Consider the following 26,786-nt stretch of genomic DNA (forward strand, 5'->3'; position numbering starts at 1 on the left):
GCGCTGCTGCTTTTATTTCTGATATACATTACACAGCTTAACACCTGCAGATAACCAAGTTTTTTTTTCTATTTTTCTGTTGTTAATCTGTTTCAGAGAGATAATCGCTGTATCGTACAGCGTTTTCAACACGTCACCTGTTGTTACTGACCCTGTAGCCACATTAAATGTTGTTACGAGTTGTCGAATCACCTATTCTCTTCAAACGGCTGCTTTTAAACATTTTATTTACGTTTTCAGGAAACCACAACGTTTTGTGACAATGTTCCGTCTAATTTACTGTAATACTTGATTGTAAGTTAATTAATTTATTCTTCCTCTCAAACATCATTTAATTTCATCAGCCAGCACCTGACGATGAAACCACAGTCCTAAAAATGCAACTGAAAGTCTTCAAAATGGCTCAAATGGCTCTGAGCACTATGGTACTTAACATCTGAGGTCATCAGTCCCCTAGAACGTAGAACTACTTAAACCTGACTAACCTAAGGACATCACACACATCCATGCCCGAGGCAGGATTCGAAACTGCGACCGTAGCGGTCGCACGGTTCCAGACTGAAGCGCCTAGAACCGCTCGGCCACACTGGCCGGCAACTGAAAGTGTATTTCTTAACCCAAAACTCTTTTCATCAGAAGTCACGGTGCTAGGAGGCTTAAAGAATAAATTAATAAATTTAGTGACTCATCTTAGAAAAATTATTTCTGTGTTTTCATTGAGAGATTACCTCTGCATCATGAACTTTGAATGAATATATGAGTAACTATATACAAAACAAAACCGTGTGTAGTGGTTCTAAGGAACTGTTATTATGTAAATATGTATTGTGATGCAGCAAACGTCTAGCATTTGGTTTTTTTGTGGAATATACACTGTTGTTGTTGTTGTGGTCTTCAGTCCTGAGACTGGTTTGATGCAGCTCTCCATGCTACTCTATCCTGTGCAAGCTTCTTCATCTCCCAGTATCTACTGCAACCTACATCCTTCTGAATCTGCTTAGTGTATTCATCTCTTGGTCTCCCTCTACGATTTTTACCCTCCACACTGCCCTCCAATGCTAAATTTGTGATCCCTTGATGCCTCAAAACATGTCCTACCAACCGATCCCTTCTTCTAGTCAAGTTGTGCCACAAACTTCTCTTCTCCCCAGTCCTATTCAATACCTCCTCATTAGTTACGTGATCTACCCACCTTATCTTCAGCATTCTTCTGTAGCACCACATTTCGAAAGCTTCTATTCTCTTCTTGTCCAAACTAGTTATCGTCCATGTTTCACTTCGATACATGGCTACACTCCATACAAATACTTTCAGAAACGACTTTCTGACACTTAAATCTATACTCGATGTTAACAAATTCCTCTTCTTGAGAAACGCTTTCCTTGCCACTGCCAGTCTACATTTTATATCCTCTCTACTTCGACCATCATCGGTTATTTTACTCCCTAAATAGCAAAACTCCTTTACTACTTTAAGTGTCTCATTTCCTAATCTAATTCCCTCAGCATCACCCGACTTAATTTGACTACATTCCATTATCCTCGTTTTGCTTTTGTTGATGTTCATCGTATATCCTCCTTTCAAGACACTGTCCATTCCGTTCAACTGCTCTTCCAAGTCCTTTGCTGTCTCTGACAGAATTACAATGTCATCGGCGAATCTCAAAGTTTTTACTTCTTCTCCATGAATTTTAATACCTACTCCGAATTTTTCTTTTGTTTCCTTTACTGCTTGTTAAATATACAGATTGAATAGCATCGGGGAGAGGCTACAACCCTGTCTTACGCCTTTCCCAACCACTGCTTCCCTTTCATGCCCCTCGACTCTTATAACTGCCATCTGGTTTCTGTACAAACTGTAAATAGCCTTTCGCTCCCTGTATTTTACCCCTGCCACCTTCAGAATTTGAAAAAGAGTATTCCAGTTAACATTGTCAAAAGCTTTCTCTAAGTCTACAAGTGCTAGAAACGTAGGTTTGCCTTTTCTTAATCTTTCTTCTAAGATAAGTCGTAAGGTCAGTATTGCCTCACGTGTTCCAACATTTCTACGGAATCCAAACTGATCTTCCCCGAGGTCGGCTTCTACCAGTTTTTTGCATTCGTCTGTAAAGAATTCGCGTTAGTATTTTGCAGCTGTGACTTGTTAAACTGATAGTTCGGTAATTTTCACATCTGTCAACACCTGCTTTCTTTGGGATTGGAATTATTATATTCTTCTTGAAGTCTGAGGGTATTTCGCCTGTCTCATACATCGTGCTCACCAGATGGTAGAGTTTTTTCATGACTGGCTCTCCCGAGGCCATCAGTAGTTCAAATGGAATGTTGTCTACTCCCGGGGCCTTGTTTCGACTCAGGTCTTTCAGTGCTCTATCAAACTCTTCACGCAGTATCTTATCTCCCATTTCGTCTTCATCTACATCCTCTTCCATTTCCATAATATTGTCCTCAAGTACATCGCCCTTGTATAAACCCTGTATATACTCCTTCCACCTTTCTGCCTTCCCTTCTTTGCTTAGAAGTGGGTTGCCATCTGAGCTCTTGATATTCATACAAGTGGTTCTCTTCTCTCCAAATGTCTCTTTAATTTTCCTGTAGGCAGTATCTATCTTACCCCTAATGTGATCAAAAGTATTCGGAAACCTCCAAAAACATATGTTTTTCATATTAGGTGCAGTGTGCTGCTGCTGCTGCCAGGTACTCCATACCAGCGACCTCAGTAGTCATTAGACATCGTGAGAGAGCGGAAGGGGGTGGTCTGCGGAACTCATGGACTTCGAACGTGGTCAGGTGACTGGGTGTAACTTGTGTCATACGTCTGTACGCGAGATTTCCACACTCCTAAACATCCCTGGGTCCACTGTTTCCGATGTGATAGTGAAGTGGGAACGTGAAGGGGCACGTACATCACAAAAGCTTACAGGCCGATCTCGTCTGTTGGCTGACGGTGACCGCCGACAGTTGAAGAAGGTCATAATGTGTAAGAGGAAGTGCAAACTGCATCAGGATCCCCTGCAAGTACTATGACAGGCGGGAGGTGAGAATACTTGGATTTCATGGTCGAGCGGCTGTTCATAAGACACGCATCATGCCGGTAAATGCCAAACGACGTCTCGCTTGGTGTAAGGAGCGTAAACATTAGACGATTGAGCAGTGGAAAAACGTTGTGTGCATTGTCGAATCACGGTACACAATGTGGCGATCCGATAACAGCGTGTGGGTATGGGGAATGCCCGGTGAACGTCATATGCCAACGTGTGTAGTGCCAGGCGTAAAATTCGGAGGCGGTGGTGTTGTTGAGGGGGCTTGCACCCCTTATTGTTTCGCGTGGCACTATCACAGTACAAGCCTACTTTGATATTTTAAACAATTTCTTGCTTCACACTGTTGAAGAGCAATTCGGGGAAACTTGCTGTTATCCCCGCAACTGCTGTTTATAACGCTGATCAAGTCAGGTTTCGTGAAAGAACTGATTGCACACCGCACTTTATCATTTAGGGGTAAAAACGAAGGTATCCCTTGCCCAATCAACGAATGCCAATGAGAAGTATGAGTGGCTTAATGTTTCTGCAGCTGTATATCTGTCTTCAAGAACCGCAAGGCAAATTAGAACTAAAAACAAAAATTTTGTAATCGGCGTATCAAAATCTGGAAAAATGGGAAAGAATAAATTTCAACATTTCGTTCGAAACGTATTCCTACCAGCTGCAGAAACTAATTCGTTGCTTTTGTTGGATTCATGATGTGGACATAACGACACTGTGTTTTTGTGGAGGATGAAGAAAAATCTGTATATGTAATGTGGATTCCGCCTGGAACTACTGTGCTATTCAACCTATCGATAAAGAATTTATTCGACAGCGGAAAGCATTTTTCAGGAAATTATCAGAAACGTCATTTCCGATACCTCTCTCTTATTTCGTGTTTATCAACGGCACAGTATTCTTAATTTCCAGTAATTTGGGCATTATCAGTTTTCTTCTCCACGCTTTACGAATTTGATCAAGCATACTTGGTATGCAGCGCAATATGCAGAAAAACGCCCGGGACCCTTTCTGATTCCATCTCAGTTCTGTCTAGAATAAAACTAGTGGTTACTGCGAAGTGCCTGACTGCATCAATTTTTCCTTTCTCAGCTGTTTCTGGTGCAAGAAAAATTTTTGGTTTTGTTATTCAAGAGAAACTTCTCATTTTTATGAGGAGTACATGGAATAAGCTAAGAACTGTTTCACTGATAGTTAAGTGTACAAGATTCAAACATTACTGTAAGAAATGGCCTACAGGAATTGTTATAAAATGTATTGAAAGACACATTTAATTTACAAATCCTCACGGATGGAAGTCGTCTGTGACATCAAACACTGCCATGATTTTATTTTCTCTGTTAGCCGCTGTTATCAAATTACATGTGGAAGAATTGAACTGTCGATATGAAGTTAGAGGACAATATTATGGAAATGGAAGAGGATGTAGATGAAGATGAAATGGGAGATACGATACTGCGTGAAGAGTTTGACAGAGCACTGAAAGACCTGAGTCGAAACAAGGCCCTGGAGTAGACAACATTCCATAGGAACTACTGACGGCCTTGGGAGAGCCAGTCCTGACAAAACTCTACCATCTGGTGAGCAAGATGTATGAAACAGGCGAAATACCCTCAGACTTCAAGAAGAATATAATAATTCCAATCCCAAAGAAAGCAGGTATGGACAGATGTGAAAATTACCGAACAATCAGTTTAATAAGCCAAAGCAGCAAAATACTAACACGAATTCTTTACAGACGAATGGAAAAAGTAGTAGAAGGCGACCTCTGGCAAGATCAGTTTGGATTGCGTAGAAATACTGGAACACGTGAGGCAATACTGACCTTACGCCTTATCTTAGAAGAAAGATTAAGGAAAGGCAAACCTACGTTCCTAGCATTTGTACACTTAGAGAAAGCTTTTGACAATGTTGACTGGAATACTCTGTTTCAAATTCTAAAGGTGGCAGGCGTAAAATACAGTGAGCGAAATGCTATTTACAATTTGTATAGAAACCAGATGGCAGTTATAAGAGTCGAGGGGCATGAAAGAGAAGCAGTGGTTGGGAAAGGAGTAAGACAGGGTTGTAGCCTCTCCCCGATGCTATTCAATCTGTATATTGAGCAAGCAGTAAAGGAAACAAAAGAAAAATTCGGAGTAGGTATTAAATTCCATGGAGAAGAAATAAAAACGTTGAGGTTCGCCGATGACATTGTAATTCTGTCAGAGACAGCAAAGGACTTGGAAGAGCAGTTGAACGGAATGGATAGTGTCTTGAAGGGAGGATATAAGATGAACATCAACAAAAGCAAAACGAGGATAATGGAATGTAGTCGAATTAAGTCGGGTGATGTTGAGGGTATTTGATTAGGAAATGAGACACTTAAAGTAGTAAAGGAGTTTTGCTATTTGGGGAGCAAAATAACTGATGATGGTCGAAGTAGAGAGGATATAAAATGTAGACTGGCAATGGCAAGGAAAGCGTTTCTGAAGAAGAGAAATTTGTTAACATCGAGTATAGATTTAAGTGTCAGGAAGTCATTTCTGAAAGTATTTGTTTGGAGTGTAGCCATGTATGGAAGTGAAACATGGACGGTAAATAGTTTGGACAAGAAGAGAATAGAAGCTTTCGAAATGTGGTGCTACAGAAGAATGCTGAAGATTAGATGGGTAGATCACATAACTAATGAGGAAGTATTGAATAGGATTGGGGAGAACAGGAGTTTGTGGCACAACTTGACCAGAAGAAGGGATCGGTTGGTAGGACATGTTCTGAGGCATCAAGGGATCACCAATTTAGTATTGTAGGGCAGCGTGGAAGGTAAAAATCGTAGGGGGAGGCCAAGAGATGAATACACTAAGCAGATTCAGAAAGATGTAGGTTGCAGTAGGTACTGGGAGATGAAGAAGCTTGCACAGGATAGAGTAACATGGAGAGCTGCATCAAACCAGTCTCAGGACTGAAGACCACAACAACAACAACATATGAAGTTACTAAAAAAAATGTTTGTATAGTTTAAGGCAGATTTTCACCGGAGCAAACAAGCTAACAAGCACGAGCAGAAGAGAATTCTGCCTACTGTGCCCGGTAGGCCTCTGTTGCAGGTCTTTCAGCTGGACGCCACTGTAGCTACTTACGTGTCCCTAACGTTTCCCAGTTACCTAACTGGAAAATGGAGAGCTGCAGTTTAACGTGGAATCCGAACTACATGTCTTTCGTGACCACTACATCATATGTGACACGTGAATGCTCGGGTAAAAATCATAGTGAAAAAGTTGTGATCTGAACGGGATTTGATCCCGCGTCTTTGGGTCACGAAGCGTGCGATTTGCCACTTTTTTTTCATTTTGTTCGTTATTCTTCGTTGTGTTTGGTCGTAGCGGATGTCTCATGACACCCGTTGAAGTTCGTTGTCGATCCCTTCACTCAGATTTTTTTACTACAGAGAGCAACCGCCCTCTTCCGCCACTAGACATTATTTGTTTCATAAAAAAATAAAAAAAAGAATATGACTATTAGACTTTACACGACTAGTGGAAACGCTAGTTGTGTCACCTCTTGAGACGATGCTCGACGCCGGTAATTAGTGTTCTGTTTATAAATTTCCCTTCAGAGGTAAAGAAAAGACAGAGAAAAATGGAAGCCGACAAACAAGGAAAATTTTGGACCAGTTCTAAGGAGAGATGGAGCTGCAATTCCATGTAAAACGCACAATCTCCACGCATGTCACGCTTCCACACAAATGAGACACTTATATAGTTCCTCCCTGTGCCATTCTGCATACTCCGTCAAGAGCAGTCTGCTCGCCATGCTAAATAATCCTCACTGAATAGCAAAGATTCGCATTGTGGCTCTAACAAGATAGAGTTGTATCTTGTATGCCGAATATTAGCTCCAAAAACTAAAAACTAATAACACAGCGTCCATAGGCAATGCTCGCTACCTCGTGTTCTCTTCCGTTCCCTTTAGTATAAACGATTCTATCCATATACAAGCGAATGTTAGTGAATTTTCTGCAGATGCTCATTCGCGCGTGTTCGCTTCCATTCGCTCCATTGTAAGCCAGGCTTTAGGTGAAACTTCATGGCAGATTAGAACTATGTGCCGGACCGAGACTCGAACTCGGAACTTTTGCCTTTCGCGGGCAAGTGCTCTAACAACTGAGCTACCCAAGCACGACTCACGCCCCGTCTTCACAGCTGTACTTCCACCAGTACCTCTTCCCCTGCTTTACAAGCTTTCTCAGGCTTAAAATTGGTGTCTGTGAACTCCGGATAATTCCGCTACGCGGTTCTGCGTGAGTGATTCACCGAGTCGTGCGCTGGGTGGGCAGGGCCGTACCAACCGCTGTTATAAGCTGTTCTTCCGCCACACAAAGATGTGTAGCTTCAACATTTCTTACAAAGTACTTGCAGTGCCTCTTAGCAGCTAAAATTATGGCAGTGCATTTCTTTCGTTGTCTTCCTCCTTTGTAAAAATGTTGCATGTAAATTGCGAATTTAAAGCTCTGAATAAAGATAGTAACGATAACATTTTATGTCTGGATTAGCTCTGAATAAAGAAAGTGGTGATAACCTTTTATGTCGGGATTGCTGAAAACTGAGCGCTGCCATTGGTCAGATGTGCGTCACGTGTAACAAGGCAGCCATTTTGTACCCAAGTAGGACATGAGATAATTCGGAGAATTATTGATCTAATTAAGACTTATCTTAGCATATATGGGTGTTGCAAGCACACAGACTTATTTTAAATCAAATTAAGAGCGTAACACAAGGTGCCAATTTTTCTGGGGTGAAGAATACCGCAGTGTTTTGCAGTAAACTACAATTAGAAGGTAGAGACTGGTAGCAGGTTTTTCCGAATTCCACAAGGCAAAAGGACTGATAAACATGGCTGTATGAAATTGCAAATTCTATCGTTGTGGATTACATAACATGATGTTTTATCTTAAATTACGTAACACTTACAGCTTGTAATCCTTGTAGCGTAGTTGGTAGTCTGCTAGCGTTCAAACGCAAGGATAGGAAAATCAGTACCCGTTAGAACCAATTTTATTTCTTATTCTTTCCCTTCTCTTCGGTTAATACTACTGACTTCTTAAGTTTACATCATTTGCAGCACAGTTATATTAAAGATTTAATCCATTAAGGGCCAGGCATTAAAATAATACGATTTTTTACATATAAGGTGCTTATTTGATCTAATTGTACACTAATATAGACATAAGTATACAAAAAAGAAATAGACACGCCCCAATTAAAGTACAGCAAAATGTTGCAATTACGCAACTTTGGGACTAGGAGCAGCTTTAGTTTACTATCTCATGAATTTGTTTTAAATAGTTTGAATGGCGACGCACAATTCATTTTCTACACTAGTAAATTGTTGTAGTTTTACATAACCTACATCTTCTTCTTGCTTTATTTTCCTCCTCTATTATTGTGTGGCCTATATCATCATAGAGTACTTCTTTCGAAAGAGAGCATTTGGAGGGGAGTCTTTAAGTGGAGTTCCCTTTGTCCTGAAGCGTTGCGGTTTCTCTATTTCCTCCATTCTTGGCTGTAGTGTCTTCTGATTTCATTGGAGTAATGCATAAGTGTGATCGAAATTCAGGTTGTGACATATGTTCCTCATTTGCAAGATTGTGTATGTTCCATAAATTGACAGTTACACTGTTTATCAAGTTGGTGAAGAGGGACCACCACCTTTTCTTGCCTCTTATTCGAGTTCTGTAATTAACGATAGAATTATCGTGTAAATCAACGCCACCCATATTCTGACAGTACTGAGATATTACCCTACACAGGGAGAGAGAAATACCTTTTTTTTTCGAACTGCACCTCTTTATCGAATGCAAAGGCTCGATAGTGCCATTGTTCGTACCTACTGTCACAGCGGAACTGTCATTCCACTTTACCACCATGACTTCCACTTTATCCTCAAAACGAAGCACGAACACACCCCCTGCCTTTTTTCTTCATACTTCAGGTGGATTCCGAAGGACACTTTTCACGGCGGTTTTCACGAATGGTGCCATGGTCAAAAAATCCCTTTCGATTTAAAATACTAGATAAAGAATAAGGGAAAAAAATCAAAATATACACAATGACTTGATGGGACTTCAAAAACTGAACGGAAATCTGTAACTACTTGCTCATCCAAATAAAACTCCCTGGCAGATTAAAACTGTGTGCTGGACCGAGACTCGAGCTCGGGACGATTATCGAAGTATATGAAAAAAAAAAGAAAACTTAAATTACCTATAAACTACGGCATGCACACACTTCGTTCAACATGTAAACGTCACTAAAGATTATATTAGAACAAATAAGTCAAAATTGACTTAATATTTGTGACCGAGGGCTTATTTGTTCTAATATAATTTTGACACGGTCACTGAACCTTAGCAGCTATGTTGAAAGTCACTAAAGATGTTCGGCTTTAGGGTACGACATGTTCCACATGCCTGCTATCACGGATGACGATGTGGCGCAGACGAATAGCGATATTCTGCATGACCCGCTGAAGTGTCGGAACATCAGCGCTCTCAATGACCTCGTGGATGGCTGTTTACAGGTCAGCAACGGTTTTGTAATTATCCCTGTACACCTTGTCTTTATTATAGCCCCACAAAAAGGAGTTGTATGTGTTAAGATCCGGAGAATATGGCGGCTAATTGAAGTCCACGGCAGTAGTCTCTGGGTACCCCAGAGCTAGAATGCGGTCCCCAAAGTGTTCCTCTGGGACGTCAAACACTCTCCTGCTGCCGTACAGCAAATTTCGTCCGGTGTGCACTCTCCTTGCCTCACCCTGTGATGCATTTGGGACGTGTGCATCGGCTTTCAACTAAGTTTAGCTCCACGTCCGCGAGTATACGCGGACACTGGAGTATACAACCTGGTCCACGCTGGCGACAGCCGCTGCTGCTTTGGAAAACGCCGAACGCGCTCCCCGAATCAGTGTGAGCTACACATCAGTTGGAGGACGTCGAAACAGTGATGCGACTCCGACAGCAGGAGCGCGGGGGCAAAAGACGAGCGGTACCTAGCGTAGATTTATTTCTCAAAAGAAAGAAAACGGAAACTAAAATGATAAGTACTGTAGATGAGCAGGGTTCCAGAATGAACTGCAACAAAAAAGGGCGTCAACCACTATTACATCGCAGGTTAGAGACAAAATTTGGGCGCTCGCACTAGGTCAAGAAAGGCTCTATGGACAAAATGAAGAGCTCAGAACTGAAAACGCCAGACCCAGAAAAGAATTAAATGTTGCAAACGCACCATCTACATCTACATCTACATACATACTCCGCAATCCACCATACGGTGCGTGGCGGAGGGTACCTCGTACCACAACTAGCATCTTCTCTCCCTGTTGCACTCCCAAACAGAACGAGGGAAAAATGACTGCCTATATGCCTCTGTACGGGCCCTAATCTCTCTTATCTTATCATTGTGGGCTTTCCGCGAAATATAAGTTGGCGGCAGTAAAATTGTACTGCAGTCAGCTTCAAATGCTGGTTCCCTAAATTTCCTCAGTAGCGATTCACGAAAAGAACGCCTCCTTTCCTCCAGAGACTCCCACCCGAGTTCCTGAAGCATTTCCGTAACACTCGCGTGATGATCAAACCTACTAGTAACAAATCTAGCTGCCCGCCTCTTAATTGCTTCTATGTCCTCCCTCAATCCGACCTGATAGGGATCCCAAACGCTCTGGCATTACTCAAGAATAGGTCGTATTAGTGTTTTATAAGCGGTCTCCTTTACAGATGAACCACATCTTCCCAAAATTCTACCAATGAACCGAAGACAACTATCCGCCTTCCCCACAACTGCCATTACATGCTTGTCCCACTTCATATCGCTCTGCAATGTTACGCCCAAATATTTAATCGACGTGATTGTGTCAAGCGCTACACTACCAATGGAGTATTCAAACATTACGGGCAAACACCAGATGCCCAGGAACGCATTCAGCGCCTGGAATAATAAATAGCGGAACTCAAATCCGCGAATCAGAGATTAAAGTCAGAAAACAAACCCCTCCCACTCTCATTTGCAGCGGTTGCGGCTGCCGGTCAGATTGCAAAACCTGAAAGCAAAGTACAGGAACGCATTCAACAAACAAACGCTAAACACTCCTTCGCACTTTTCTTTTAATCAGAAACCAACCAAGTTGCGAAAACCAATAGAGTAACCATCACTAAAACTATTAACCCCAAGCAAGACAAATCAAAAATAAAATCAATCAGGTCAACAGAAAACACCGTAATAATTGAAACAGACTCACAACTAGACAAGAATAGGATAATAGAAAAAGCTGCGCAGTTTAAGGACATTAGATGTAAAGAACCGAAGAAGTTCAGACCCCTGCTGGCAGTGCACCATGTCTCAAGATATTTAACTCACCAGGAATTCTTAGATGACCTCTACGAAATAAACCTGAGTGAACACATAACTAAAGACGAGTTCGATAACGAAGTTAAAATAAAATTTGAAACAGGACCAAAGGGCAAAAGGACGCCGGCCGGTGTGGCCGAGCGGTTCTAGGCGCTTCAGTCTGGAACCGCGCGACCGCTACTGTCGCAGGTTCGAATCCTGCCTCGAGCGTGGATGTGTGTGATGTCCTTAGGTTAGTTAGGTTTAAGTAGTTCTAAGTTCTAGGGGACTGATGACCTCAGATGTTACGTCCCATAGTGGTCAGAGCCATTTGAACCATTTTTTCAACCCTAACACACGCAGGATCAGACGTAACCAATAACACAGACAGGCAAAGGTACAAATCGCCGTCGACTAGGATGAGAAGCTGGCTGCAAGTCGTTTCCTGACGGCAACACGTGGGGATATTACAACCCTCAAATGCAGATACCGGTACTAATGTAATGCCTCGGTGCTGGGAGACAATACAGTGCAGGTACTTCAGCATTACCGACCATATAGACGATATGTGCAAGCAGGGTGCAATAGAAGATGAGGTTACCAGGCACCTGAAACATCACGTGTTTGATTGCGCCATCTTCCAAGCTGGTCTCCTTTTAGGAGTTGACGAACAGGAAGACGAAATACTGCGAGATAGTACAGAGAAATACAACGACGTCCTTGAACATCCTCAGAATGAAGATGTCACTGAGTTCACAAGAAATCCAACATCACAGGCAAACACAATCAAGAACAATTGCTCACTACCCGCGTAACAAGTAGAATATGATACAACCAAATGTAGACTCTATATTACACCAGCTCGTTTTGCCTACGGGGGTAGCGCACACAGTCACTACGAAAAACAAAACAGTAATGTAGCTGAACAGAAAGGCACATCCTGCACCGGAAAAACACCAGACACAAACACCTCAGAAACGGACAGACAACAGTCACATTTTACGAACAAGTCCCCAGTAGAGATCAAAAACAACAAGTCACTATCAGGGGAAATGTTCAGCGAAAACACATCGAACACCATACTACCAGAAACCATAAATCAGGGAAGACGTGCTGCACTACAAAATTACTCGAAATCGGAGCAACAAACAAACAGTGAAGAACACCAACCAGATACAACCAAAGACCCCAAGCTCAATACCGTTAATTACGTAAACTACGAAAACTTAGAAGTTAACCTACGACTTAGCAGACTAGAAAACAAGGATATATTTCAAACAGCTCTGCCCTACGAACTAAGCATGAAAACGAGGACAAAATATGCTTTCCAACAACAGAACAAACTGACAGGATGATCCTAAGAGTTGATAATCTGCCAACGAACCCCAAATAGCTACGTAAGCTTCTAGGGGAGGCATGTGCGCGGAGGCGAGAGGGCCTAAACCTAATGAAAGTATACAAGGACTTCGTGAGGGCACATGAACGTGTGTTTCTGGATTTTAAAGAAACCACACCCAAGTGTTTTTCGAAGACAGTAACTTGTTCTCGAAAGAACAGTTACTGTTGATGACCGTGCAGCTTTTCCCTGGAATAAATGATGACTAACTGAAAACCTCACCTGCCGACAGGTGTTGTTGATATACCTCGATGTGGACAGCTGAAAATGTGTGCCCCGACCGGGACTCGAACCCGGGATCTCCTGCTTACATGGCAGACGCTCTATCCATCTGAGCCACCGTGGACACAGATGAATAGCGCGACTGCAGGGACTTATCCCTTGCGCGTTTCCCGTGAGACTCACATTCCCAAGTTACTGTCTTCGTATATATAGTTAAAGGCTACCCAGTCATTGGCCTTCGTCTGCGCGAATGCGCACAGGTTGCCCAAACTCTTACGGGAATCGTCAAAGCGTGCGCGGGTAATGAGCGGTTGGCCAAATGTCTATAAGGTACAATACATATGTAGAATTGTGGACAGTTGGGAATGTGAGTCTCACGGGAAGCGTGCAAGGGATAAGTCCCTGCAGTCGCGCTATTCATTTGTGTGCTCGGTGGCTCAGATGGATAGAGCGTCTGCCATGTAAGCAGGAGATACCGGGTTCGAGTTCCGGGCGGGGCACACATTTTCAGCTGTCCACATCGATGTATATCAACAACACCTGTCTGCAGCTGAGGTTTCCAGTTAGTCATCATTTATTCAAGTGTTTTTCCTTTACTAGATATCCCTTCTGAAGGTAATACAACTAAATTGCCAGGGCAGTACCCTAGTAAACATCGAACTACGTAGGCTCTTAGAAGAAACAAAATCAGACATCGCCTGCGTTCAGGAAACTTTTTCTGCGAGGCGGGAAAATTTCAGGGGTCCCCTCACATTACATCACGATAGCTGGAACACCAAACGCGAAAGTCGCGATAATAGTAGTTAATAAAAACCTCATAGTAACGCAGATCACCCAGTTTTGCTCTGAACACATTGCCACAGCAGAAATAATAGACGGACAGGATGTATGGCTCATGTCGCCTCTTTACGCTCAGTACTCGCATGATATAGAACCTTTCTTAGACAAAATAAAAGACATCGCACGACACTCAGAAAGAAAAAGGCTGCTCATTCTAGCTGATATCAACGCAAAATCCCCTTTGTGGAACTCAGCTAGAACTGACGACAAAAGGCAACTAGTGCTTGACATGGTAAATGAATGCAACCTCTTCATACTGAATAGTGAGGGTCAGCCACTTACCTACAGCGGAGACGCCGGTGGTGTAACACAGACCTTTCCCTAGGGAACGCAAAATCTCTTCCACTTGTCAATACATGGAGGGTATTAGACAGAGCCACACACAGCGACCACAACGCAGTCGTCATAACCACGGACAGATGTATCAATACACATAACATGGACCACGAACAGAAGCATTTACTCATAGGAAGAGCCGACTGGCAAAAATTCGAGATATTGTTGAGGCGTCGTCGCTACACACTGTTCAAGGCAGTATAGATTACAAAACGCATGTACTGACCGAGGTCCTACAAAGAGCACAGGTAGCAGCTATACCACGCGCAAAAACTGGGTGGGGCCAGAAACAACCGTGGTCGACAGAACTGGCAAGACTAAGGAAGGATTGACGGGACAAAAGAAAGTACTACCAACACGCAAAGACAGCTCCTGCGAGACACATAAGACTTGATCTGTATCGTGACGCTAAGCAGAAATACCAGAAACAACTAAAGACAACAAGGCAAGACTACTGGAACAAATTTGTAAAAGCTCAGCTGTCCATTATAATTATCCGGGCTGTTATGCCGTGGTCGGTTGATGAATGCTGTGGTGATTCCCAACGTTTCGTCTCCGACTGCGGGAGACATCTTCAAGGGGGTCCGTAGCTTGATGGAAGGTCCAACACACACACTGGCTGGCTACTGACTGCCGCTAAATTCCGTGTCCGCGCGCCCCCGCGCCTCGGCGTGACGTCACGTGTTTTGAAAACGTCAGTGCAATTGGCCGCTGTCCGTCGCCGTCGATCGCCGTTGCCATCACCCAGTAGTGGACGAGTGGTACACATCTTCTTTAACACCGGTATCCATATACCGTTTAATTTGACGCCCTCCTCCTTTCGGTTGAAATTATTTGGGTGTTTAGCGATTTCGATCGCCTCCCTGTAGAGCCTTTCTTAATATCCGCTCGTGGCCGCTAGTGCTTGCGTCTCCTCGAAACGAATATTGTGGTTCCCTGGCTGGAAAGCATGCTCTGCAACAGCTGATCGTTCCGTTTCTCCTCTTCTACAATTTCCCTTATGCTCTTCCAAACGTTTAGAAACAGTTCTTTTAGTGGTACCCACATAAACATCACCACAGCTGCATGGGATCCTATACACTCCAGATTTTTCCAATGGTTTGCGAGCGTCCTTGGCAGGCCTAAGGTATTCCTGTATCTTCCTGGTGGGCTTGTAAATTACGGTAATATTCCGCTTCGTCAAGATCCTCCCTATTCTTTCCGTTACATTTTTAACAAACGGCAGGAAAACCTTAGATTTTGCAGTAGCCTGTACGTCAGTATGATTTCTGCGTGGCTGCCTCAACGCACGTTTTATTTCGGCGGACAAATATCCGTTCTTCGTTAGTGCATTGTGGAGATGTTCCATCTCAGCGTCGAGCAACTCAGGTTCACAAATATTTCTAGCTCTGTCCGCTGACGTCTTGATAACACCCCGCTTCTGTTGTGGGTGGTGGTTCGAATCCCGGTGCAAATAACGGTCCGTGTGCGTGGGTTTGCGGTACCCTGAGTGGCCAAAACTACCATTTTCGTTTCTAAACACAAGCACATCGAGGAAATGTAGTTTGCCGTCTGCCTCCTCCTCCAATGTAAACTGAATTCTTGAGTTTATACTGTTCAGATGTTCGTGGAACCGGCTTAGTTCCTCCCTACCATGTCTCCACAACACAAACGTGTCATCCACGTATCGGAACCATGCATTTGGTTTCTTGCTGGCAGTACCTAAGGCCTGTTCTTCGAATTTCTCCATAAAGAAGTTTGCAATTACGGGACTTAGGGGGCTTCCCATAGCCACGCCATCCGTTTGCTCATAAAACTGTTCATTCCACTTGAAGTATGTGGTCGTCAAACAACACTTAAACAGCTCTAAAATATCGGCAGGAAAACTTCGATCCAGCTGTTCCAATACATCATTAAGTGGAACCATGGTAAACAGCGATACCACATCGAAGCTGACCAATATGTCATCCGGCTGGACCACTATGCCATTCAATCTGCTAATGAAATGTGTCGAATTCTTTATATAAGAGTCCGAACGGCCCACATGTGGTTTTAACAGCGTAGTCAAAAACTTGGCTAACGAGCAGGTGGGCGAACCAATGGCACTTAGTATCGGTCTTAACGGAACATTTTCTTTATGAATTTTGGGCAATCCATAAAGCCTCGGTGGTAGCGCAACCGAACTGCAGAGACCTTTCTGTACACTCTCTTCAATGGAGGACTTTTTTATTAACCGCGACACAGTTCTGAGAACGTTGTTAGTGGGGTCCTTATTCAGCTTCCTATATGCTTGCGGATCCAGTAGATCCGTAATTTTTCTCTGATAGTCGGCCACATACATAACCACCGTTGCGCTTCCTTTGTCAGCTGGGAGAACCAAAATACTATCGTCGTCATTCAGGAGTTTTAAAGCTCTTCTCTCACCCACAGTTATATTACTTTTCGGCTGTTTTGCATTGGCTAATATTCTCACTGTTTCTATACGGATTTCTTCAGCTGTTACAGAATCTACACTGCGAATTCCTGCTTCTACATTGGCTATAATTTCTTCCGTGGGCACAAAACGCGGACTAACAGCAAAATTTCCTCCCTTGGCAAGCACAGATGTCTCATCGTCAGATAACGAACGTTTGGGCAAATTGATAACGGTCCGGGAAACGTCTAAATGCCGAACAGTCTGATTAGGTAGCAAATTATCAAACTTCTTCTTCTGTCTACTAGACGTCGTCAACATACGCTTCCCCATGGTATCATGCAGTAGTCTATCAATTTTATCCCAGTCACCGCTGCACAGTTTATTACTGGTCGTAATATGGAGAGACATTAACTTACAGTTTGTGCTTGCCAAGTCCCGTCGGGTCTGCTGAATGCGCTCTCGTAGTAAGGCCTCCTCAGTCCGTTTGAAAATGCGTTGTGCCTTTCCCGAATAGAACAGTCGCTTTATCTTCAGAAACTTCGGTATAACGCCGACGGCTCTGCAACGAGACAGGAATGTGAGGGAACACAAAAGCTGCACTCTCTTCTTCTGGAGTCCTTCCAGGCGTCGCACTTCTCTTGACAACTCCTCCCCGTAGATACTAAAATGTAAACTTTCACGGCCGGAAATATCATGTCCATTATAATTATCCGGGCTGTTATGCCGTGGTCGGTTGATGAATGCTGTGGTGATTCCCAACGTTTCGTCTCCGACTGCGGGAGACATCTTCAAGGGGGTCCGTAGCTTGATGGAAGGTCCAACACACACACTGGCTCGCTACTGACTGCCGCTAAATTCCGTGTCCGCGCGCCCCCGCGCCGCGGCGTGACGTCACGTGTTTTGAAAACGTCAGTGCAACGTTGGGAATCACCACAGCATTCATCAACCGACCACGGCATAACAGCCCGGATAATTATAATGGACATGATATTTCCGGTCGTGAAAGTTTACATTTTAGTGAAAGCTCAGCTACAGAACGACATTTGGGGACAACCATTCAAGATAGAAACAGAACGAGTTACGACACCGACAGTTCTGTCAACACTAAGACAAGCTGATGGCACAATGACCAGAGGATGGGGAAGCACAGCAGAATATCCTCTGAACAGGCTCCTCTCGGATGAAGACCCCACACAAGACGAGCGACACTGCACTGGCCTAAGAGAGAGCATGAGGCAACCATACATCAGTGACTGTGTAACCATGCCATTTGTGCAAGAAGAAGTCGCGACGGCAATCAGCAAAACCGAAAAGCACCCGGCCCAGACAAAATACTTTCAGAAACATTGAAACAAAGAGTAACACAAATCACACCTTTTCTTACTAACATGTACAACGAGGCACTACTAACAGGCAGAAATCCAAACCTCTGGGAAACTGCTAATGTAGTAATAAACAGGAAATCACAAGACAAAGAGCCAACAGACCCCAATACGTACCGACCGATCAGTCTCTTAAACACTCTCGGCAAGGTACAGGAAAGGCTGCTGTGTGACCGTTTACAATCGCACAGGCGCGTCCTCGGCTTAACGCCCCATCAGTTCGGCTTCAGGGAAGGTGGATCAGACGCCGTCAACCAAGCACTGACAGTTAGAAATAGCATCAGCGACAAATACTCGGTCCCCCTGCTAATCGACGTAGCCGGGGCTTTTGACAACTTGTGGTGGCCGTCCCTCTCCGCCCGGTTAAGGGAAATGAGGCTATCAGCTTCCCTCTACAATAGCCTCCTCGATTACTGCAGAGGCAGAGTGGCGGAGTGGAGGGCTGGTCAAGGAGAATGACCAAGGGATGTCCACAGGGCCCGATCTGCGGATCAATATTCTGGGATATCGCAATCGAGCCCTGGCTGAACACCCTGGACAGTGACGACAGGGTAAGAGGTGTGGCGGCGTACGAAGATGACCTGCTCATAGAGGTGTCAGCCAACTCGAGAGCAGCACTAGAGACAAAGGGCACGCAACTGCTTCAGAAAATTAACAATCGGTGCAAATACAATAACTTAAAAATAGCTCCCAACAAAACTGTATATTTACTGCTCAGAGGGACACTACAGAGGAATCCAATTCTAAAATTAGACAATTCAGGCATACAGAAGAAGAAAGTAACACGTTATTTCGTACTGCATCTAGACGAAAAACAGACTTTCAACCACTATATAAAACTGACAATTGACAAAGTCTCCAAAATTATGCACAAACTAGCAAGACTAAACACAACTCAGTACAAATTACCTATTAAGACGATAAGAACCTACAACATTGGGATAACTGAATCCATCGCATACTTCGCCGCAAGCGCTTGGGCTCACAGACTGAACATACAGACTAACAAGACAATTGCAAGACGAGGTCAACGTTGTGTACCCCTGAGAATGAGCGCAGCCTGCAACACCACGTCACTAGAGGCACACTGCATTGTGATGGGGACCTGCCCTATAGACATAACAATACCTTACAGAGCTGCACTTTACTGGCTTAAGAGGGACAGGCTCGATAAATTCACCGAAATTACAGGAACCAACATTATGAACAAAACACAAATGAAACAATGGAGGATTAAAACATGGCAGAGAGGGTGGGATACAACCGATAACGGTCGCCGACTACACTCTTTCTTTCCAGATGTACACGAAAGACTACGACTCAAACATGTCGACACACCCGGGGGATGGTCCATTTCCTGACAGGACACGGGCCATATCCGGTACATTTAAACCGTATGGGACTAACTAACGATGAAGTATGCGTATGCGGAGAAACTGGGACACCAGAACATGTCACACTGCTGTGCAACACGATAGCAGAAGTGAAACCTATACAGTACGACAATGACATCGCCAGAGTAATATGTAAACCCGATGACAGGAAGACAAGAAATAGCGTAGCCGATATTGTATCGAACACACAAGCGCCAAAACCCATATGGAAGGAAGCGTAGACAAGCACAAACAACACAACAAACCACATGGGTGGACACGAACACGGCCACAGATTCCGAAACCGAGAAAGGAACACTAAGTGAACATGACTCGGAAGGGATCAACATGTAAGGGACCAAAAAACCAACAATGTATGACACGGCATGCCACCGCACAGTCACAAACAACACAACAATCATAAAACAAATAAACACCGGCACCGCATACTAAGACAGTAGTAATAAGGTAATGTCGCTATGGAGGAGAAGGCTCGAAGAACTTTTATTCCGAGGCTCCTCCTCCCCAATGGCATCCTGCGCAGTGTTTAAAGTATTCTGCACACAAGCAGTAATGTATTGCGCGTCTTATTGTGTGCAGACAGAAGTATAATCTCTTCTCTGTTCAAAACTATAATCAATTAATTTCGTATATCAGAAATGCATTAAGTTCTTTAAGGAATAATGCATTCAAGTAGCAATGAACTATATTCTATTTCAACTAACAAGTTACAAAAATAAGTGTATTTCTCATGTGAAGCTAAAATTCATGTATTCCATGTATGAAGTGTCAATCACCATTTAATCTGCATAATCTTTGTAAACAAACATTAGTGCAAATCATTTCAGATGAGAATAGCTCGAGGTTGTACCGAGACCTTCTCATCTGAAATAGATAGAAATAGGCCATCAGTAACCAAAATGCTACTTAAACTGTATTACTCATCCAAATAGAGCATACCACTTCCCTCTATATTTTACAAATTATTCTTATTCATTGTGTTACATTTTCTTTTTTCTTAATTTTTCTTTGACATTTGCGTTGTATAAATTATATTCTCATCAACTATGTACCAACAAATTATATGGAACCACTTTAACAATTGTTAAGCATTCAATTCGCTGTAACCTCAGAGAAATCTTTATATATTATGTTCTTTGTATTATTTAAAAGAAGCATTAACTGTATACCAATAAGACTGTAACAATGAGAAGTCTTTGCTATTAGATTCAGAAGCATCCGACCCATCTTACTTTTCAAGGCGGTGGGTTACTCTGTACTGTTAATGAAATAAATAAATAACTCTCCTGCTTCGATGGGGTCGAGATCCGACTTGCACGAACCACATCTTGTCGAAATCAGGGTCACTTTGGTTAATGGGGATGAAATCATCTTCCAAAACCTCCACGTACCGTTCGGTGGTCACCGTGCCATAAAATAATATCACATCGGTCATTCCGTGATTGAACATTGCACACCACACATTGACCTGTTGAGGGCGAAGAGATTTCTCCATCGCGAAATGTGGATTCTCAGTCACCCTAATGCGCCAATTTTGCTTATTGAGGAACCCACTCAAATGAAAGTGGGCTTCGTTTCTAAACCAAACCACAAAAAAAATGGTTGAAATGGCTCTGAGCACTATGGGACTTAACATCTGAGGTCATCAGTCCCCTAGAACTTAGAACTACTTAAATCTAACTAACCTAAGGATATCACACACATCCATGCCCGAGGCAGGATTCGAACCTGCGACCGTAGCGGTCACGCGGTTCCAGACTAAAGCGCCTAGAACCGCACGGCCACATCGGCCACCAAACCACATATCTCATGCCAATCCCATCATGCCCCGTGAACAACTGTACAGTTTGAACGCCCTAACGCAACCTTTTCAGAAGTTATAACGACTTTATTTCGTATAGTTTAATTACTGTCACCCTGTTAGAGCAGAAAACCCTTTTCTGTAGGTACGAACATAGGAGTGAGCACAGGTTCAAATGGCTCTGAGGGCTGTGGGACTTAACAACTGAGGTCATCAGTCCCCTAGAACTTAGAACTACTTAAATCTAAGTAACCTACGGACATCACACACATCCATGCCCGAGGCAGGATTCGAACCTGCGACCGTAGCGGTCGCGCGGCAGTGATCACAGGATTCGAGGAGTGAAGCTGTCCTAGCACACGACCACACGCACAATCTCCACAGTGGCATATGTTGCCAATTGTTCTGGACGTCTGTTACCTCACGAGTCCTCAAAATCTGGCGATGAAGATGGTTACATGGGATATCATAACACAGTCATTTACGCGCAGAGGTAAATACTCCAAGTAAAAGCATTATCTGGCGTCACGAAAACAGACCGTACATTGATTTCGGTTCTCCATGAGTTCACAACTGCTATTCTAAAGTCCCACACAGTATTCCGTTATCACACATCGAAATAAATTCTGTCTACTTATTTTCAGGAAAATCCAATCAAGAACTCCGTCGAACATTTTATGTCACCGAAGACGTAAAATTCTTTAATCCCAATGAGGCATTCAGGTAATCCTTTTTATTTCCACACATAAATCACGATTTGTACGGTCGTTTGCTTGCGACAGAAAACTGCTCTCCTTGTTCTACAGGAATGTAATAGAGCTTATAGACAAGGTCACAAATTTTAAGACAGCCATAAAACGAACAGGCAACTGAGTGAAAAAGGTTTTGTGGTATTAGCTGATAAACGGGCTGTAAAAACCGCGGTCGTAATTTTTGGTATCTCATCCGCACTCGTCTCTCGCGACTTGACAGCGACCACTTCAAGAGTTGGCAGCTAGCATACACACACACACACACACACAGACAGACACACACGCACGCACACACGCACGCACGCTCCCGGCGGCTGCTGCAAATTTCAGGCGCAGCTCGCCGGGCGCTTAAGCGCGCCTTTGTTTCCGGTAAGCGCCCGGGTAAACAGCCGGCGCGTCCTAATTACTGCGACTGCCTAATTGAAACGTCATCCTCCGGAGCTCTTAACACTCTCCGGCCGGCGCTTGTTTCTTTAATTCTCATATTGCGAAGATTAAACGGCCGAACGCCCGGCGCACGTGCTGTGTGCGCCTGGCTGCGCTGCGTGGCTGCCAGTGCCCATCACATTATACCGATCACCTCCGAAGTGGCGAGGTAACTGCACGCAGCTCAGATGTACTGCTGACTGTTTGTGTTAGTCAATCAAGGAAAAGGTCAGCTGAATCTCCCTGACGCATTAAAAGTGTGCCTTTCGTAATATGTCGCAAATTACGAATAGATCGCCCAGTAGCGAGTCTGAGTAACTCTTGATCCGGTGCATTCTTTCAAAGACGCTTAGTGTGCGCGATTTTAATCGCTCCCACACTTCATTGCTTCCCGGTTTCTCTTTACTAAATACGAAGGGCACTCAATGATTAACGCAGCATTTTCTTGCCTGGAACAGGTTGTTTTTATTCAGCATTCGAATATACCCTATTATCCCTCACTATTTCGGTTAAATATCATATGTTTCATGAGAATCTCCGTTCAGTGCGACAGCCTTACGCCACCTTACTGAGAGGACATCCGCCCACATGCTGCAGCCGGCCCGGGGTGGCCGAGCGGTTCTAGGCGCTACAGTCTGGAACCGCGCGTCCGCTACCGATGTGTGTGATGTCCTTAGCTTAGTTAGGTTTAAGTAGTTCCAAGTTCTAGGGGACTAGTGACCTCAGTAGTTAAGCCCCATAGTGCTCAGAGCCAGCTGAACCATTTTTTAACCACATACTGCCACCCTAAAAGTCGTCGACTTTCGAGCCAACATTTTGCTGCTCAGTAATCTCGCCAACATCCACGTATTGCTTCCCGGTGGAGTGCATCCTTCATTGGTCCTCACAGATCTAAGTCGGAAGGTGCGAGATTCGGGCTGTAGCGTGGTTGAGGAAGAACAGTTCTATGACATCTAGTGAACACTACCAACAGAGAATCCAGTTCTACCGCGAGTTGTTTGATTGTAATCCGTCGATCACCTTGAATGGAGGTGTCCGCCATTTGCAACACTGCTGGAAGTAAAGCTTCTTGCTGCCGGACGGCACGCAGGAGATTAGACAGGTTTGCCATGATGACAGACGCCGCACCCAACGCCTCGCCGTGCTTTTGTTCACTGCCAGGTCTCACTAGACGGTCTGCGAGCGCCTGTGGATATCTGCGATTCTCTGGTTTTCAGCCAAAAGAAACCCAATGACAGCACTCTGCTTGGAACGGTTCCCCGTTACAGACGCTATTTCGGATTCTACGTAAAGAGCCGTCACCTATCTGAACTTCATGTAGGGGCTGAAATGGGAATATTCATATACGTCCCACAACAAATTCTGCACTTTTTCAACCGAAATTCGCCGAGAACAATGTGTTGTATTACGTATTGAACGCCCCCCCCCCCTCCTCCCGTAATCAACCAGTAAAAGATCATAGTGTCTTTTATTACGAAGCTATTCGGACGTAACTGTTCTAATGCGGCTGTGAGTCAGCCGTCTTGAGCAGTTTGCTGTGTTGAGATTTTCTAGGCATGATCGAATCAGATGTTGCTGCAGGTATGTGTCTCAATTAAATAGACTATGAAGAAATTCTATGAGAATTTATTGGACTAGCTACTGCCCCGCATGCGCTGCAACGCTTTCTTCGGTTGGTGTACGCAAAAAGTCAGCAGTTTATTCTCGGCACACTCTCGACACTATGGATCTCCGGATACTGAATTCCCTAACGATGTACGAAATGGAATGTCCCCGGCGTCTAGATCCAACTACTGAAACGTCCCCTTACAAACATTATACATATGAAACGTCCACTTAGAACAATTGTACAAGACTGTGCTTAACCTGGCACACAATAATTTTAGCGCAACGCAATCTGACTATCAAAAATCCCTGCAAAAGAATGGCCCTGACAAACATTAAACTATACCTTTCACAAATCACTTACCTCACAAAAATCTTCGTTGCTCGAACCACTGCAATACAGCGAGTGCCACTACTGCCAGCTAAATAAAAGATACAAACTACGGAAGGCACTAACTACTGATAGTCTTAGCAAATGAAAGATTCTAATAGAGAACAAACAATGTATTTACCTCAAGATTCATAATATATACAGCAGTTCATTACATTTTTCAAAACTCCGCCGTCTCTCTCCCCACATCCACCACTGCTGGCGGCTCACCTCCAACTGCGCAACGCTACACGCTGTTAACATCCAGCTATAGCAGTTCATGACAACAATGGCAGGCAACAATGCAAACTAGCCACATACTGCACACAGCACAGCCAGTGATTTTCATACAGAGAGCGCTACGTAACGTTGCCAATAAGAAAACCATAAACAGCAAACTTACATAAAGAAAACATAAACAGCCTACTTACATAGCCCCCATGCTCCCCACAAAAATTTTTACAAATGGTGTTGGGCACTGGCCAATACAGATTTGACAAAAATTTTTCATAGTTACAGTAAGAAAGATATCAAATGCACACACTTATTGATACAATGTTGGTCAACAGCTAAAATTTTTTCACAGTCAATAAAGACAGTCCTGATCATTCATCATAAGAGTAAACCTGCAGTTTGTTTGCTCAAAGTCTGAGCAGTAAAATACAATGCACACAGAAGTAGTGGATTTCCATGCAGTCTTGAAGAAGTAGTATTGTCCTTCCAACGGTAAGACAGTGCTGACTCTTGACATGCTGACAGGTAATGGGCCACAACAGAGCAAACCCACAGCAGAGTCAGTCGACGTTTCGAAGAATATTGGTAGGTAGGTCATCACAGAGTAGACCCACTGTAGTCCTGGTAGAGATTGTGGTATTTGTGGGCCACCAGAGGTGCAGACCCACTGTAGTCCTTGTAGAACTTGTGGACAGGCCCACTGTAGTCCTTGTAGAGATGGCCAGCAGCCATCTGCTGCGACTGTGCAGGTGCACAATCACCATCGAAGAATCTTGCAGAGAAGATAGCAAGTCCATAAACCATCACTTGTGCACGCACAAAGTTTTAGGAATTGTCTTTAGAACCAGCAATGCTGTTATCCAGTCCCTTGCTGAATTATCAACACACGTGCAAACACTATCAGTCCCTACTTCTCACATATTGTCCATATACTATGACCAACAGAAATGTGTGCAGTGAGATGGAACTTACAAGTTACTTAATTTGATGAACTGCTGTCAATTACAATTTTATAACATAAGAATACAATGACAAAGGTAGAAAATACATAATTAAAAACATAACAATACAGATAACATTTGTAGTACAGGCTTTACAAAAGAATAGAAATAAACATATACATCAGTGTTACAGAAATTATGACATGAGTACAAAAATAAAAGATCAGAATCACTTTTAAAAATTCAACTTCACACATGAGCATTAAAACAACACAGAATAAATAATGTCTAAGCATCTTTACAAAGAAAATAACAGAGTATTAGAAAAATTCTACAACATAGCTCTCATCAGCACATAAACACATCAACACATAAAGACAGGAAAACCAGAAATACACAAGGGTACACAAACATATAGTGGGATAACACAAAAGGAAAGGACAGGGTTTGTTTTACTGCAGTATTTTGCATGGAGATCTCCCTTCGTTCATCATTATTCCCAAAAGTCCTATTTATACCTCCTTCCTGTATTCTATTCATATTTCTTTCAAACTAATTATTTCTGATTGTACAATACTCATTGGGGCCCAAATCTTTTTCATATAACTTCGTAATGCATTCTTTACCTATTCTCCATAGTCAGTGTCTTATATAGTCTACCCCCTCTTAAGCTAACTTAAATCTACTGAACTCAGATATATATATCAAGGGACGAGCCAATGCAGCATCACATAAAACAGTTAATATAAACAGCAATGAAAAAAAACGCAGATTTGCGAAGCAAGCAGCATTAAGAAATTAACAAAAATCAAATTCAATAACACTATGCCTGGCAAACAGCAGCAGCAAATATAAAAATATAAAAAATATAAAACTTATATCTATACATGACATAGCTCAAGCAGAAAAATATTACAGTAAAAACAACAATGCAGAAAAGGGAAATGTCTATTCACATCCTAATGTCTATGTAATTAAAGTGGTGCACCACAACAACTTATTGTAAAAAAAAAAATATTACCATGTACTTGAAAAGAAAACTATGTGTCCAGTTACTGTTACTAGTTCCTTCTTATTGTTCTTTCCTTTCCAAGTGCTCCTTTTTTAAAGAATGTGGATCATAAAATAATTATTTAATAGATCTGTTGACAGAAAGTGTTCACATTAGCAAATGCATTTCATTTTATAAAAGCAATGCTGCAACACAGCTGGAAACCAGACATCAAATAAAATAAGCAACTATGAAAAGCAAAGCATAAAAATATCATTCAATAGTCATGTGGCATTTCGTA

At 43.1% G+C, this 26,786-nt stretch overlaps 1 protein-coding gene and 1 non-coding gene across 2 annotated transcripts in view; both read right to left on the reverse strand.

The window, feature by feature from the left end:
• The window catches only part of LOC126154493 (dipeptidase 1-like), a 1,598,597-nt gene that overhangs the window by 66,621 nt on the left and 1,505,190 nt on the right, over window positions 1-26,786 (reverse strand). The window lies entirely within an intron of this gene.
• Trnat-ugu (transfer RNA threonine (anticodon UGU)) lies at window positions 13,069-13,143 on the reverse strand. The gene has a single exon. It is a non-coding gene; the product is annotated as a tRNA-Thr (tRNA).

This window comes from Schistocerca cancellata, unplaced genomic scaffold (assembly GCF_023864275.1).
Source record: "Schistocerca cancellata isolate TAMUIC-IGC-003103 unplaced genomic scaffold, iqSchCanc2.1 HiC_scaffold_1092, whole genome shotgun sequence".
NCBI classification, from domain to species: Eukaryota; Metazoa; Arthropoda; class Insecta; order Orthoptera; family Acrididae; genus Schistocerca; species Schistocerca cancellata.